This window comes from Rhagoletis zephyria, unplaced genomic scaffold, assembly GCF_001687245.7.
Source record: "Rhagoletis zephyria isolate East Lansing unplaced genomic scaffold, Rhagoletis_zephyria_1.1 Rzeph_scaffold_00004, whole genome shotgun sequence".
Lineage (NCBI taxonomy): Eukaryota > Metazoa > Arthropoda > Insecta > Diptera > Tephritidae > Rhagoletis > Rhagoletis zephyria.
This window is the reverse complement of record NW_016157088.1, coordinates 587,491-602,961: the sequence shown is the minus strand read 5'-3', so window position 1 is coordinate 602,961 and position 15,471 is coordinate 587,491. Positions and strand designations below refer to the sequence as shown.

The 15,471-nt window shown below is 32.8% G+C and overlaps 1 protein-coding gene and 1 long non-coding RNA gene across 3 annotated transcripts in view; both read left to right on the top strand.

Annotated features, from left to right (window-relative positions):
* LOC108372949 (uncharacterized) overlaps positions 1–10,257 on the top strand; it is a 16,555-nt gene extending 6,298 nt beyond the window's left edge. The window contains exons 2-4 of the long non-coding RNA XR_001848914.1: positions 1,721–1,725; positions 9,522–9,528; positions 10,189–10,257. This is a non-coding gene — a long non-coding RNA (uncharacterized LOC108372949). The remainder of the gene's footprint in view (positions 1–1,720; positions 1,726–9,521; positions 9,529–10,188) is intronic.
* Positions 1–15,471, top strand: part of pan (transcription factor pangolin) — an 826,450-nt gene that overhangs the window by 518,323 nt on the left and 292,656 nt on the right. The gene's annotated exons all lie outside the window — the stretch shown is intronic.

The following is a 15,471-nucleotide window of genomic DNA, read 5'->3' as shown; positions in this document are numbered from 1 at the left end:
AGGTGGAGTAAGATTTTAAGCGTACGTGAGTTGAGTTGAGGTGAGTTAAGTAAAGTTAAGGGGTTAAGTTAAGATAAGTTATCTCCATCCTTATCTTCATATTCATCTTCATCTTCTTCCTCGTCTTGGTCTTCATCTTCTTCTTCATCTTTATCCTTTCCTTTATCCTGATCTAAATATGTCCATTCTTTTCTTCATTTACATATTCACCCCCACCATTGTTATTAGGTTAGGTATTTAAATTTTCCTTCCTCTTTGTCTTTATATTTAGGTTTCTTTACTTTTATTTTAATTTCTGTATTTATCCCTTTCTTCTTCTCCATACTCAAAATTATCTTCATCCTTGTTTGAGGCTAATCTATTCATGTACATACATACATACATCTTATTCCTAAACTGCTGCTTAGCACGTTTCTTTAATTCACTATCAATATTAAAGCATACATTTAGGAGGCATTTCCGCCTCAACCATGTACATGTTTGGCATTGGTATTGGTGTGACTTTTGAATTGATTTTTTCGCTCTATTTTAAACTTATTTGAAATTTTAAAAATTGCCTGCACATCAGCATCAAAATACCTTTCTAATGATATATAATTGTTTATACCTTAGAGGTACAGTTTAGCCGTAAAAGGGGTGTAAAGGAAACATGATTGCCTATTTATATAATTGATATAGAAATGTTGGTCCCGTTTCTTTAGCTTTAAACGAGTTAAGATGAAGTGAAGAGCAGAACCCGAGATAAAACGATTTGAAGAAGTACATGATTAGTCAGAATCACGAAAATATGCAAACTTTGACAGATCATATCTCCGAAGAAAAAAAGAAAAAAAAATCCTCGTACACGTGTTAGCTTATTTCATGTATGGAACCTACAAAACAAATTTGAAGCAAATCGGAGACATGACATAATTTTTTTTTACGAAATCCGTCCGAATTAAAAAAGAATGGCTCATATATCCTCTTCTCAGATCATATTCGATCTTTGAAATCGAATCAAAAATAGTCATTCAAAAACTCATAAATCTACGAAATCGTATTTTCTGACCTAAATCGACACGTCGCGACCTTTAAAGAATCTACAAAAATAGGCAATAATATTTCTCATAAAAACGAATAAAATTAGGGGGTAGGGTCTTGAAATTTCCAAAAAAAAAAAACCATTTTCGATGGGCACCCTAATGTACATATGTAGATTAGTGGCCCGTCTATCAAACCCAACAATAACATTTTGTAGCCTATACATTTATATAAGCTCGGATCCAATACTTTTCGTGTAAAATCCTGTAAAAATATCAAACTGCAAAATTACTCTCTGAAGTGAGAGTAAAAAGTGAGTAACAATAAAAAGTACGGGAACAAAATAAGCATTTTTCCTGTAAAAACGTCAACGATCGCTTGACACTTTTCATGATTTCACCAGAAGAAAAAGTTCGGGTAAAATCCTGCAACTTCATTCTCTACACAACTCTCCAAAAATCGGTCTCATTTGCAGGATTTTGAAGGAATTTGGAGTACGGGATCAATTTTCCTGTAACTTCCTGCAAGTTCGTGTAAAAACCTGTAAGTTCATTGAGTACTGGATCAGAGCTAGTTATAATTTTTACGCTCGCTATTTTAATTTTCATTTTGCTATACCATGTCGATATAAGTATTACAGTTTATTAAACTCACGGCTGACGGTCTAATGATGCACGTACTTCGTAAGTAACATGCGTAGTATGAGTAGTAAAGCATTCAACAGTATTTGAAAGCTCTGAGGAAGTGAAGTAAAGTATAGCAAAATTAGCAAATGTTTTGAACAGCCTTTCAAAACCATTAATGCACACCTCTAGTATTTATTTTGGGTATAACATAATTACCAGTGCAATGCATTTGGTGGTGTAGGAATACAATTTTTTATTCTCGTTTTTTGGTATTTAATAGAAAATGCTTCTGAAAAATGCCCGTGGTGATAGTTTCAGGAGCATCCGCCAGCTTTAAGTCTTCAAAGTATAGATAGGCGATGATGAGAAATCATCGATTTTGCCATCGGAGATAGATTCTCTATTTTCATCGACCAGCAATCATCGATTGCGCACAATATCGATATCATTTTCAAATAGGTGGTTTTATTGGGAGCGTTCGCGAAATTTGTAGCATTATTTGTTCTCAAGTATTATTTCCTCGAAATTATGTTTATGAATTTCAGATTTGTTTAAAAAAAGTTGTATCAAAAAACTTTCAATCAAAGAAAATATTTTACTACCTTTGCCTATTTTATGAATCACATGCAGGTATACTCCAAAATTAAATAAATAAAATAGACAACTTATTTGAGAAACACTTTAACTGGTTTTATTATTCATGAGCTTTTAATAAACACAGATATATGTATATGTACATATAAACATCAAGTGTAATAATGCAAGAAATCGAAGGTTACGGTTTAAAAGATTGTGTCTTTAAACAACGCAAAAACAATATTTTTAAAGTAATCTCGAGGAGCTAGTTTAAAATGATTAAAAAAAACATTATAAATTCCGATATTCGATATTTTTTGTGAATTGATTGTAAAAAATTTAAACAAAAAACTGGTTAATTACCACGTTTCTATAAATGGACTAAAACGAAGCTAATATTTTGCCCTAGACCCACAGAATTTGTTTCGATAAGTTTTGATTCTAAAATTTTAGCAAACGTTTGCGCAACGGTCTATTTCGATATCCCGAAATCTGATAAGCATACAATTGCATTATATTCCCCAGTATTATTGCTTTTGAGTAATGAGTTATACTGCTTTTCAATGGGAGTTTTCAAATTTATTCCATTCCATTTCCACAGGTGTTTATAGTTTTGAAGCAAAATCATCTTCTTGCTTCTCTGTCACTTATTTTGTCAAAAAAATTGCCTAAATTAGCTCTTTGGTCCAATTGCAAAATCTGCTCCCCTGCTAATAACAATGAGGGATAGCAAACACCTTTGAGATAATAATAAAATCGAGCACAATGCAAACCCTTTATGCAAGTAAGACCCAAAATAAGTTTGTTCCTTTAAGGGCCAGTTTTTCAGTACACGGCTGTGGTTTAAACTTAGTTTAAATGCCCGAGCTGGCTGGTTTAAACAAAGATTAGCCAATCAAATGTCAGCCAGCTGTTCAATTTGAACTCAGTCTACGTGATCTAAGTTTCAACTTCCAATGAAAAACGAGCCCTAAATGCACGCTTAGGTAAATACTAGAGGTGTACATTAATGGTTTTAAAGGGCTTGTGAAAACATTTGCTAATTTTGCTGTACTTCCCTTCACTTCCTCAGAGCTTTCTCTTAGATATTTTTCTTTAACCGAAAGCAACGCGTCTACTGAAATTGGTATAGTTTGGTAAAGCGGTTACTGAGATAAAACGTTTTATCATCAGTAGACAGTGCCACTCCCCTTTACCAACATGCAACATGCCGAGAGGCGACCGCTTTTAGAACAAACTTTTTCCAATCTTAGATGTTGCTCAATGATGTCGAAAAAGTCAAAACAAATCCAAAAAAGGGTATCAAAAATGTCGCACAAAATTTTAAAATGGAAAACTTGTATGTTTTTATTATATCCTAGCAAACCGGAATCGAAAAATTTATACCACAATTTTTATTTTCATTTTGTTCCCCAGTGTGATTATGTATTCTGAAGTGATTTGTTGCTATTTAAGTTTTTAGATTAAAATTTAATATTTATCACAAATAATCAAATGAACTACTATTGTACATATGTACTAAATATGAATGAATATCCATATGCTCAATTACCTCAGTCGCATTCGTTATTAAAAGCGTTAGGATTTTTAGGTAGAATTTGACGCGCTTAGTGGCCTTAAAGCTCATTCAGAATTTAGGTGGATTTGAATACTTTTTAATTTAACGCTATCCGAGTTGTTTTCAACAGACTTTCGCTTGGTTGGCCACTTGTGCGGGTACATATGTACATAAACACATGTACATACATAAATATTTAATGATAGAACCTATGTACCGTTCCTCCCTCTGTACAAGAACCCCACTCAATTATATACTTACATATTTACACACATACTTATAAATGGAAATGTATCAGCACGCCTTTATGGATGGGTATGGCATTCAATCCCGGGATCCCTTCCCTTTTTTTAGACGTCCCGGAATCCCGGGATTACAGCTCCGGGATCACGAGGATTATACTGATTTATTCACAGAGTGAAAGTGATGTTTAAAGCGAAAATACGGGACACCAAGGTTTTGATCGAAAGTGAACTTGAGTAATTTGCATTCAGAAGCGAATTTCAGACCCTGCCTGAATAACAGTACTTTTTCAAAGGTTTTGTGCAAGAATTCGTAATAACGAAAAATCGGGTAGCAATTGAAAATACAAGAAAACTTTGCAGTGTCGCCAATTTACTTTGTTGGCGTGGTTTTTTGGAAATTGAATTTATGCAAATATTTTTTTACAACTAATATAGATATTTAAGAATAGATACTATAAAATTATTTTAACATTAAATTGCAGACTCTCCTTCTAAGGAGCATTATGGTCCGCATAGGACCAAATGTCGGGTCGGCCAAGGACTTGTCACTCCAGCAACACTCCCCAAATCCTCTTTGGGGAATTTGTATGCTGCTACAACAACAAAAACAATGAACTTGTGTGGCTTCATTTTTTGATTTCTGAGAACGGTGAGCAAAATGCAAAAATTGTGAAAAGGTCCAAATCCCGGAAAATCCTGGGAATTTTTGCTTCGGGATTAAATGCCCAACATGAAGATATGTACATATGCATCTGTGTTGTAAGCTTAAATACATATTGTGAATATTTGCATATATAGTACGTATGTATGTACATATGTATATACAAACAGATGTACATTAGACTGATTCAAAAAAAACCGAGTTTTCAAAATCTTTGAAAGTATCAAGAAAAAACATGTTGCCGAAAATTTTAGGGAAATTGGTGGTCGTTTAGGTGTTGCTCAAATTTTACATAATCGCGCACCTGAAATACATCTTCGTCAAAAATATCGTCTATTTACCACAAATATCGAGCTAAATGTCTTAATTTTCGCAAATATTTACCAATGCAAAAGACCATAAAATCAACTAATCTAATCTTTAATTCCAATAAATGTTCACATTAATAAATAATTTATAGTTAACTAGCGAAAATTAATTAGTTGATAACTATTGACCCCAATAACTTTTTGAGCTCAAACTTGAGAAGAACCTTAAGCACACTTTCAGTAACTATAACACAACAACCAAAACATCCGCACTCATAATTTGTTAAAGTTAAACTACTTATTTACCTTCAGGGTTTAGTTGGGTTAAAATCTGTTTCACTTTTTTCTTAGATTCTTACACTTGGTGGAATAGATTTTAATCCAGCTCGCAAAGTGGAATAATGTTTTATGTTATATATTTAATCGAAATAAATGTTAATATATCGATTTTATATCAATTATATAATTTTTTATTGCTATAATCGCTATAACCCATAAAAAGTTATACAATGGATGTTTAAAAACATACTTAAGTCATTTTTTAAAGCTCATAGCAGTCATTTTTAATGACGCGAATGTGTAATTATAGTATCAGTTTATATGTTTGGGTGGTACAGTGACAGAGGGTATGTGGACGACTTTGAAAGAAAAAGTGGAATGGTAATATCAAAAATCAATGCTGAAATAATCAAAAAGAATTTTGTAACAGTAAATAGCTACCAAGTTTTTGTTGTACTTTGCTTTGAAGATGATTCTCTCTTACAACGGAATGTCAGAGAATGGCCAAATAATGATAATTATGTATAAGCAACTGAAGATACTTATTGCAAAAATCATTCCCATATCTTCATAACTGTACTTTTTCTAATATCTTTTAACTTTTTTCGATGCTCGCTAACTGATAAAAATAAAACTTATTGTTTGTTTTTCGTTTCTGGTTAAGAGATTGTCGTACTCTTGGACAAGAGTCACTCCACTTTCTGCAATGCCAAAGAGAAATCTCTTTTGATCGCTTTAATCGTTTTGAACTAACACCTATTGTTCTTTTTTCGGTTTCTCTTCATTTTGATGTGATCGTCCCATCCGGGTTGCTTTGTGTTATTCCCTTCATTGTTTCAAGGTACAGTGGAAGCCATTCCTACACGTAAATTGGAACGATTTTAACCCACCCACATAGCCCTAAAAGATAAAAAAGTTGTTTAACTATAACAAATTATGAGCGCGGCTGTTTTTGCTTTTGTATTACAGTTTCTGAAGGTGTCCTAAAGGTTCTTCTCAAATTTGAGCTCAAAAAGATTTTGGGATCAATAGTTATCAACTACCTAATTTTCGCTAGTTAACCATTAATTATTTATTAACGTGAACAAATTTTTAAATTAAATTTTACATTAGTCGATTTTATGGTCCTTTACAATGGTATGTGCGGGCATTTAGCTCGATATTTGTGGTAAATAGACGATATTTTTGAGGAAGATGGGTTTCAGGTGCACGATTTGGTAAAAATTGAAAATCGCGTTGAACAACCCCTAAACGACCACCGATTTCTCTCACATTTGCAGCAGCATGTTTTTTCTTGACGCTTTCAAAGATTTTGGACCATAGCACATAAATTTCGAATAATCGGGTTTTTTGAATCAGTCTATTGTGCATACATATGTATGTAAGTCCGATGTACATAACCTGTAAGAAAATTCAAAGAAACAAGCATATGTTTGCTCTTGATCGATTTTAAATTTTACAAAGGGATTTACGTATCCACTATGTACATATATATGTGTGTATATTCCCAAAATTTGTTTGTTTATTCTTTTTCACAGAGACCGTAACAATTATAACTTTTATGATTGGCAATTTATACATAATTGTTTTGTTGGCGTATTGGCAATTTATACATAATTTTTTCTCTATTTTTGTCATATGATTAAAAATTAGTTTAGAACTTTCTTTTAAAAATTAGAAACAGTATTAATTTTTTGTTTTTAAATTATAAATTGAAATTTTAAAATCACGCCTGATTTGTTTATATTGGAAATATCAGCTAATTTTGCTTAAAAATGTATAACCAAATCATATGTTGAGGAAAAAATATTTCGTTGATTTATGTAACTAAACTCTTTTCTGAGTGTTAAAGCATAAACAGACGGCAGCGTTAAACCGGATCAACTCGTTAATTCGGAATTATCTCGGGAATTAACTGCAGTTGATCTGGATTAAGTCCGAGTTAGTCCGGATCAACGCTTCCGTCTGTTTAAGCTTTAATGGAAAAAAATCTGAATTAAAAATTAAGTTTTCTAACGTCAAAACCAGTTTTAGAAATTTATTAACTAAAAATTAAAAACGAAAACTATTTCTAAATATTTTTTCATTATAATCAAAAAGCATTGCCCATTTCCAATATGTATTATAAAAATTAAAGTTCAGAGTTTCTTTGATTACTAAATAGTTAAGACAAAACCATGATTTTTGTGATATTCAACACACGCAGTTAGAAACCCAAAAAAGGTGAATTTTCAGAACCTCACACATTGCTTCACTTTAACCAGTAATTTAAGAAGGAAATTTTAGTCTACTTTTGAAAGCGTCTATAGGCGATCTCCAGAAATACTGAAAAAATCCAAAACGATTTATTTAATGCTTTTCTAAAATCTTTTTCATATAAATAAATCCCTCCAATATTTGCCAAAAGAGTAGTAAAGACTGCGTTAAAATTTTGAAATCGAGACCATGATTCTGCCGTTATATAGAAGACTTCTACAGTGCATTCAATTTTAAAGGAAGATCGCCTCCTTAAAACTACAAGGAAAATTTCATTAATAATCGAAAACAAACTTTTTTAATCTTAATCTAATTAACTAAAATTAACTTAATTAATTTAAGTGAAAAGCGAGTACAGTACAGGTTTAAAATGGTCAGCATTGTTTCCCTAATTTTTTACACTGTTTGGAATAAAAAGTTGATTTTCATATGTTCAGCACAACTATTGGCGCAACCGGGAAAACTTAAGCAAAAAACATATAAACTAAGTATTAAGTTTTCAAATAAAACATGTCGTAAAATCTGTTGTAAGGGCTTTTTGCGTTGGTAATGATGATATGTATTTATATAAGTTACGGAAGTTTCCTTTCGACATTTGCTTTCCGCCTATTCCGGCGATAATTCTCCGAGTGTGAAAAAGCTTCTCATAAAATCCATTTGCCGTTTGGAGGCGGGGTATAACTGTAGTTGGCTTCATTTGCGTAACGACATAAGCCCGCACATCACAAAATAGAGGAGAAGCTCGGTCAAACACTTAGCAAAGTTTAAGCGCCAAGTTAGTTTGAAATCAAAATTTGTATGTCTTCTTGTACATTTTCGCAAATAATTTGCAATGTGGGTTCTAATACCTACTTTAGTTAGCTTTTCAGCAATGAAAAATATGAGATGCAATTAAACTGCAACAAGCAATGATGATTCATCTCGATTGTTCCAGTTTGTCCTGCAGGGTTGCATCGAAACAGTCTTCCTTAACTGTCCACACGCGCTCTAACTACGCCTATGTAAATGTTCTCGCGATACTTTACAAGGCCTCACTGGCTGTTACCCTTTCTTTGGAATGTATTTGTATATACATATGTCTCTACGTAGGAATTTACATATATGTTTGAATAGATATATGTTGACATATGTATGGAGCTTTCAGTGTAGTGCATTATTTGTTAAGAGTTTTGTATGGTTGCTATTTTTTAGTTTCTTTTTTTCGTTTGGTTCACAATTTCAATTTATTTTTATGTTTTGTTGCATTACAATTTTTTCTTGTTTTCATTTCTACTTTTTGTATTCATTATAACATTCGCCATATTTGCTTTCCATGCACTCTCACACAGTCCTTCATCGCACCCCTTCCTCCGCGAACGACTGTGCACGGGAATGCAACAGTTATCTCATTGGATCATGCTCTCTCACTCTAACATATCCTTTGCATGTGAGTAGTGGTATGGCTGTCGAAACTAACGTCGTTGCTTCCCCTTCCTGTAGCCGTTTGTCGTTGTATCGCCTCCTCCTTGAGGCAACGCTTCTACTTGGTTTTCCTATTGCTTTCTCAACATGCTATGATTGCTCCCTTTCTGTGAACACTTGCACTCAAGTTGCAGCATATAAGAGAAATCTCACGCACGCGCGCTGTAGCACCATACAGCAAGAAGTGGCGTAAAGAAAACGCCACGAGAGACACACGACGTTGCCATCGCACTGTGAAGCATACTGAAGAGAATCGCAGACAAAAATGTATTCTGAATGAATGGGTCAAAGCGTCATCGAATGAAACCCAAATCAAGTCAACTCCACTGGCTACTCAACATACGTTCTCCACTCCGACTTCAATATAAAGTTATGCTCTACACACAGTTACAAAGCCTATCTGGAAATATGGTTGTAAACAATGGAGCAATACCAGTAGCAGTAACATAGAACTTTACCAAGAGCACAATCTAAGACATCCATAAAGACCTCGACACACCCAACGTGGGAATTGAAATAACCCAACTACAGTTAAAATGTAAAAATAAGCTATCATCGCATCCAAACCAACTTAAAAGATCTCCAACGAACTTATCTAAGAATACTTGACCTTCCCGCCCGTTAACGAGGAGAGTTCCTAGCAGTCAACTCTTTCAGATGATGGGAGACTTAAGTAATTTAGATTAAAGATTCATACACTTGTTGTGGCGTTTTTTTTATCGAAAAAAATTTCACCAACAACAACATTATCAGAGTGCAACATTTTAAAGAAAGAGCACGTAATATGTGAAGGTGCTGAGAAAATAACACGAAAGCTTGACAGCACTGGTGCAGGGCAGAATAAATGCAACGTTATTTCGAGAAAAGAAAACGCTATAGGAAATCGTCTTTGGTCATTTTTGGCAATTTTTTCCCTTCAATTAAATTTTTTGCGCGCTATAATGTAAATGCGTCGAAACACGTGATACGTAGGTTATGGAGTTAGGGCTTTAATTTTGATGTGGCAACACTTTTTATTGTTATCGATTTTATTGTAGCATATCGAACATTTGCCAATATTAAACCATCATTTGTGACAACTCCCGCTGAATGTGAAATTTGCAATTTCATTTGTGGAAATAGCTGATCTCGCCTTATTATAGCTTTTTTTGGGCCGAGCGCTTAAAAGCGGATTTTCCGAATAAGCAATTAATGTGAGTTATACAGGCAAGTTCTGTAATTCACTTTCGAGTGAATTTGAGTCAAATTCGCGTTGAATTCAAATTGGAATCGGAAGTGAATTGCAGAACCTGCCTGATATTAGAATTTATTAGTTGCGCAGTCCTATTGGGAAATGTGTTAATACAAATATTTTTTAAAAGTATGAATATTTTGTTTTTGTTGTCACTATCATATAAGTGATTTGTGTTATTTATTATTACCCTGAAGGCATTATATTCGCTTTTGGTTTTACAAACTATGTTATAACAAGATCTCATTTTTAAAATAAAAATAAAATTAATCCGATTTCATGAATTTTATAAAAAAAACTTTGACGATTTTTGGCGATTTTTTTCAGAAATGGCTCTTTTCTTTTTAAACAATCTAAACGCCCTGATGCGAAAGTATATACATACATACATACATCATTCGACCTCTTTTGCAAGAATGTTTTCCTATCATTTGGATTTTGCATTTGTCACGCATCGAATCTGCTTCTTCCGATGCTAATCATTCGTAAGATGCCATTTATAGTGAATTCTATTTACCCGAGGATAAATTCATCTGACTTCAAACTACTCTGGAAACGATGCTCCCTAATTTTTCACATACCTACCTCATATTGATACCTTGGGCATAAAGGAATTCCTTACGAACTAAAAGGGCTTTTACATATAAATTTAATCTCAACTAAGTCTTGTTTGTTTATCACATTCATACACAACCAAATCTGAGACTTTAGCTGCCAGATTTGTTGTGCTTTTTTTCTTACAACTCAAGGAAAAGTTATGTTTATTTCCTATGCCACTGTGATCACTTTTCTCCTAAATAATTAACATGATACAATAATAGAAGGCAGTTTCATTTATTGACATTCGTTGTTGTTGCCGACCACTTGACTTTTAACAAGTTTATGACATTTAGCTAAAATCATGCTACCAGATTCACTAGCAGCAAATTTTTTTTTTCTTGAAAAAGCAAAAAAAAAATTGAAGTCAGTGAAGTTGGATGAAAACATTAAAGACAATTTTTGCGCGTTTTCAAACTACAAGTATTCGGTACAGCTGTGTTCGAAAATAAAATTTGTTTACTATTCCCAGGATAGAGTACGTAATACAATCTAATGCAGTTTGATGACAAATTGCTGACGCAAAATATTTTTAAACCTCCAAACGATGTACCGTTATCCATGGAAGAGGGTCGAGGTCGAGTTAAAATGATGCCCTGCAACTTGTAACTGTACCAATTTTATATAATTTTTGTTTATAGAAAAATGCATAAGTAAGACAGTTCGGGTACGGTTCGGTTATTTGTAAAATGCTCTTGGGTTATCGTGTCCAGACGCGTGATCCGAATCAAAAAATTTTAACATATACACTAGCCAAAGGATAAAGCTTTATTTTAAAACAAAGATTTCGGTTTGAAATGTGCACTTTTTCATACACCCCTATTGCGAGTGTCTAGTAGTAGGTAAACTACTATTATTCGATTATCGACTTTACATGGTATTGTGAATTTCGATTTTTCGTCCAAAAAGCGACTGTGAATAGTTTTTAGGCGCTCATCCTTCTACAACTGTATGTTTGTAGAAGGATGAGCGCTAAAAAATATTCACACCCTCCTATTGTATGAGAAAACGACATTCAAAATACCATGGATAATCGATAATCGACAAATATTCCTTTATCTACTAATAGTCGACACTCGCAATAGGGGTGGTATTTTTGGAGGTGGATTATGCGCAAAAATACTGTGCATGGCGTAACCGGAGTTGGACTGATAAGGTTATTTTTTCTAGCGCGGCCGAAGGCCACCACCGCGCAAGGGAGTTTTGCGCAAAAATAATGCTGATGGCCTAACACAAGTTTAATTTTTCTTTGCGAAAATGCTTATTTCACCCCATTTTGAAATGGCCCCCGAGTGCCTGTAGAATGGGCAGGGAGGAAAAGGATGGCTTTTCTTAAATATTATACTATGCTCTTTTTAATGAGTCTAGTTTTAGGTGACAAACCCCTTCTCCCTCCGCTCTCCACCAAAACATCATTGTACAAATAACTGAACATTTCCCACGCACAACATTAAATCCTCTGATGTATTGTTTGATTGCTATAAATGTGGCAATGTAGCTCACAATTTTGTACAATTTATGAAACTTCAAAAACTTATTTTTTGTAAAAAATTGTGCAAAGAAACTACCTTCTTTTCGTATCATGATAATTAAGATATTGAAATATATTTTATTTTAATATTTTATCAAAAAGACCTTTACAAACCTCTTTCCTTGATAGCGCCCATTTTAGTTTACTTTCACATTTGAAATGTCACCTTTTCTTCGCGTAAATTATCGATAAAACTTAGTTGGACATCGAAAACTAACCGGTTTAATCTAAGCTTATTTCTTAATTACAGATTAACAAGGAAGGAATTTAGTATGGCTAAAATGTTTTTTTTTTTACAACGCTTTTCTCAACTTGCAGTGTTGTAAGTCCAGACCACCATTTATACTATAAATATAGCAAAGCTATTTATGGCAAATTCTAGATATCAACCTCGTTGTAGGCATCATATCAAAGAGATACAATTAGAAGACTCTAGATATCGCCCCGCTAGAAGAAGTTAAATATTGCGCCTAAATATATGCACTATTTACATACGCTACAGCGGAAATGGACGACACACCATTTCTTTAAATCAAATTAACTGCTGCTATATGGATGCATGTACATATGTATGTTTATTCTAAACGTGAGCAAACAATATTTTGCTTGCATAGTCTTATGTTCTCTTTTCACTGCTTGTTGAATTATTTTAATATCTATTGCAAAATTTTATACAGACAAGACTAAAAAGTAGAAAATAAATAAAATAAAAAAATAATTCGCAGTCCCATAGAATTTCTTGTAATAACGTTTGATTTTGAAATTTTAGCAAAAGTCATTATAAACCATTTATGAGATTAAAAATGAAAAGCGTGGGGCGCATGTAATAGACCTGAATTGATATGAAGGTGAATAACGACCGCTTAAAATCGATCTCAAATTTGTACTTTCTCTGTAGAAATTTTAGGTCTATGTTATGTAGTTTGTCCATAAAATCTAATGCTTTGCTTGCATGCACTCCACGTTTTTCGTTTTCAATCTCATAAATGGTTTATAATGGGTTTTGCTCAAATTTCTAAATCGAAAGTTATCAAAACAAATTCTATGGGAGTGAGAAATATTATTTTCTAATTTTTATTCCATTTCTAAAAGCGTTGTATATTAAAAAGTTTTTTTTTTATTTATTTTTAATTACATATTAGCGAGTTAAGCTAATCGCGAGCTAAGGATAATCTCTACATATGTATGTAAACGTACTTTGGTTAAATTTAATTTTTTTAGTCAATAGCAGTGTTGCCACTATTAGTCTTTTCTGGCCAAATTTGGTCGCTTCTTTTTCATTTGGTAGGTTGGCAGGCAAAGTAAGATTTTGGTCGGATAGTTGAATTAAGTTTTTAAATCCGTAATTATAGAAATATATATTTTAAACATCATTTAGCATATAAATATTTGCCAATTGGACCTTTTAAACATTTGTCAATCCTGCCTTTATGTTATGGCTGGAGACTTGGACGGGCTGGAAACATTATTGAGTGCAGAAACCGATTTATTATATATAAAGTGCACATGCTACTCACTTCATCTTTGCTCAAGCTAGCTCAAGCTGCCAAAATTTTTTTAGTTTTACTTTTATTTCAACATATTTTGATTAAAAGAAAAATACTGATAAAAATACAATTTTTCATAAAAACAGGGTTGAAATCTTGAAATTCCAGCCCGTATTTTGTTTGTAAGTCAAATATGAGTGGCATTGTGCTACTGTGATAGCACGGCGGAGTAATCATAGCCAACTGTACAGTAGTCGAAAAAATTATAGCCGCACCAAATTTTGGCAAGTTTTAAAATATTATTTTTGTTGTTATTTAATTTCGGTTAGTTTTTTATAGTTCGTTCTTTACCAACATCCATATAAATACAAGTTTAAAGGCAGTGTCACACGATTGGGTATTTGCCAAAATTTTGATTACAAAAATAAAATTATCCCTTTTTTTTACCAATAGCCCAATATAAAAATTTACAAATCTGTACAAATGTACCAATCGAGTGACACTGACTTAAAAATTCATGCAATTAAAAAAAATCTACAAATTTTCGTTAAACTTTCGAGTTTGTTAATTAAATTCTGAGTGTGCAGTTTGGTAGCCCATTGAATTCTAGTAGTATAAAGTACAAGTTTCAAATGGCTAAAAATGTCGATCGATTTTTTAGGATTTTTGAAAGTTCGAAGTTTGTACGAAAGTTTGTTGAATTTTTTTTTTATATTGCACAAATGAGTAGTCCACTTGCAAAACAGGGTTATGTGATTTTATAATAGTAAGCCATAAATTAAAAAAACAACTACAACAGCAAGTAACATCCAAATTGTTTACCTGAAAATTTGGATAAACAAGAGCCTAATAACATTAAAAAACACTATCGCAGTGTGGTAGTTTTTGCATATTTTATATTTAAAAATTGAATATAGCGAGTTTTGAAATAGTAACTTTTACATAGCTATCTTTTTTTAGCTTTTCGCGTTCGCTCTTCCATGAAGATTGGTCTGCTTCTTTTTTACGACGCCTTCCACTAGGCACCGAAACTACCACGTTTTCTTGCAGTTTTCTAAGTTCATCAGAAGATGGAGACTTTTGAAAATGTATAAATACATACATAAGTATTATAGCGATTTTTGCAATAGTAGTTAACATTTGATGCTATTTTTTTAGAAAATAGAAAGATTTTGCACTGTATTGTTAGTGGACATGAAACTACTTTAAATACTGGTACGTTACTCACCAAAAACTTAAAATCTAAAAAAATTTACATAGCGACTTTGCAAGTGGACTACTCTAATTTGGAAACATGGATTTCCACAGGTTTTGTTAAAGAATGAACTATATTTTTATATAAAAAAATAACGAAAGTTCAATAACAACTAATATAATACGTTAAAACTTGACAAAAAGCGATTCGGTTATAATTTTTTGACCACCGTATGTATTTTTTTATATCTTTAATTGGACCTTCACATTGTACATAAAGGAAGTACATAACAAAATTAAAAAAATATACGCCTTTTTTGCCTTTTTATACCCGAGCGCACTTGTGCACAAGGGTATATTAATTTTGTTCACATAACGGTTGTTTGTAACAGCCAAAACGAATCGAGATAGATATAGACAAATGTATACATAAATGATCAG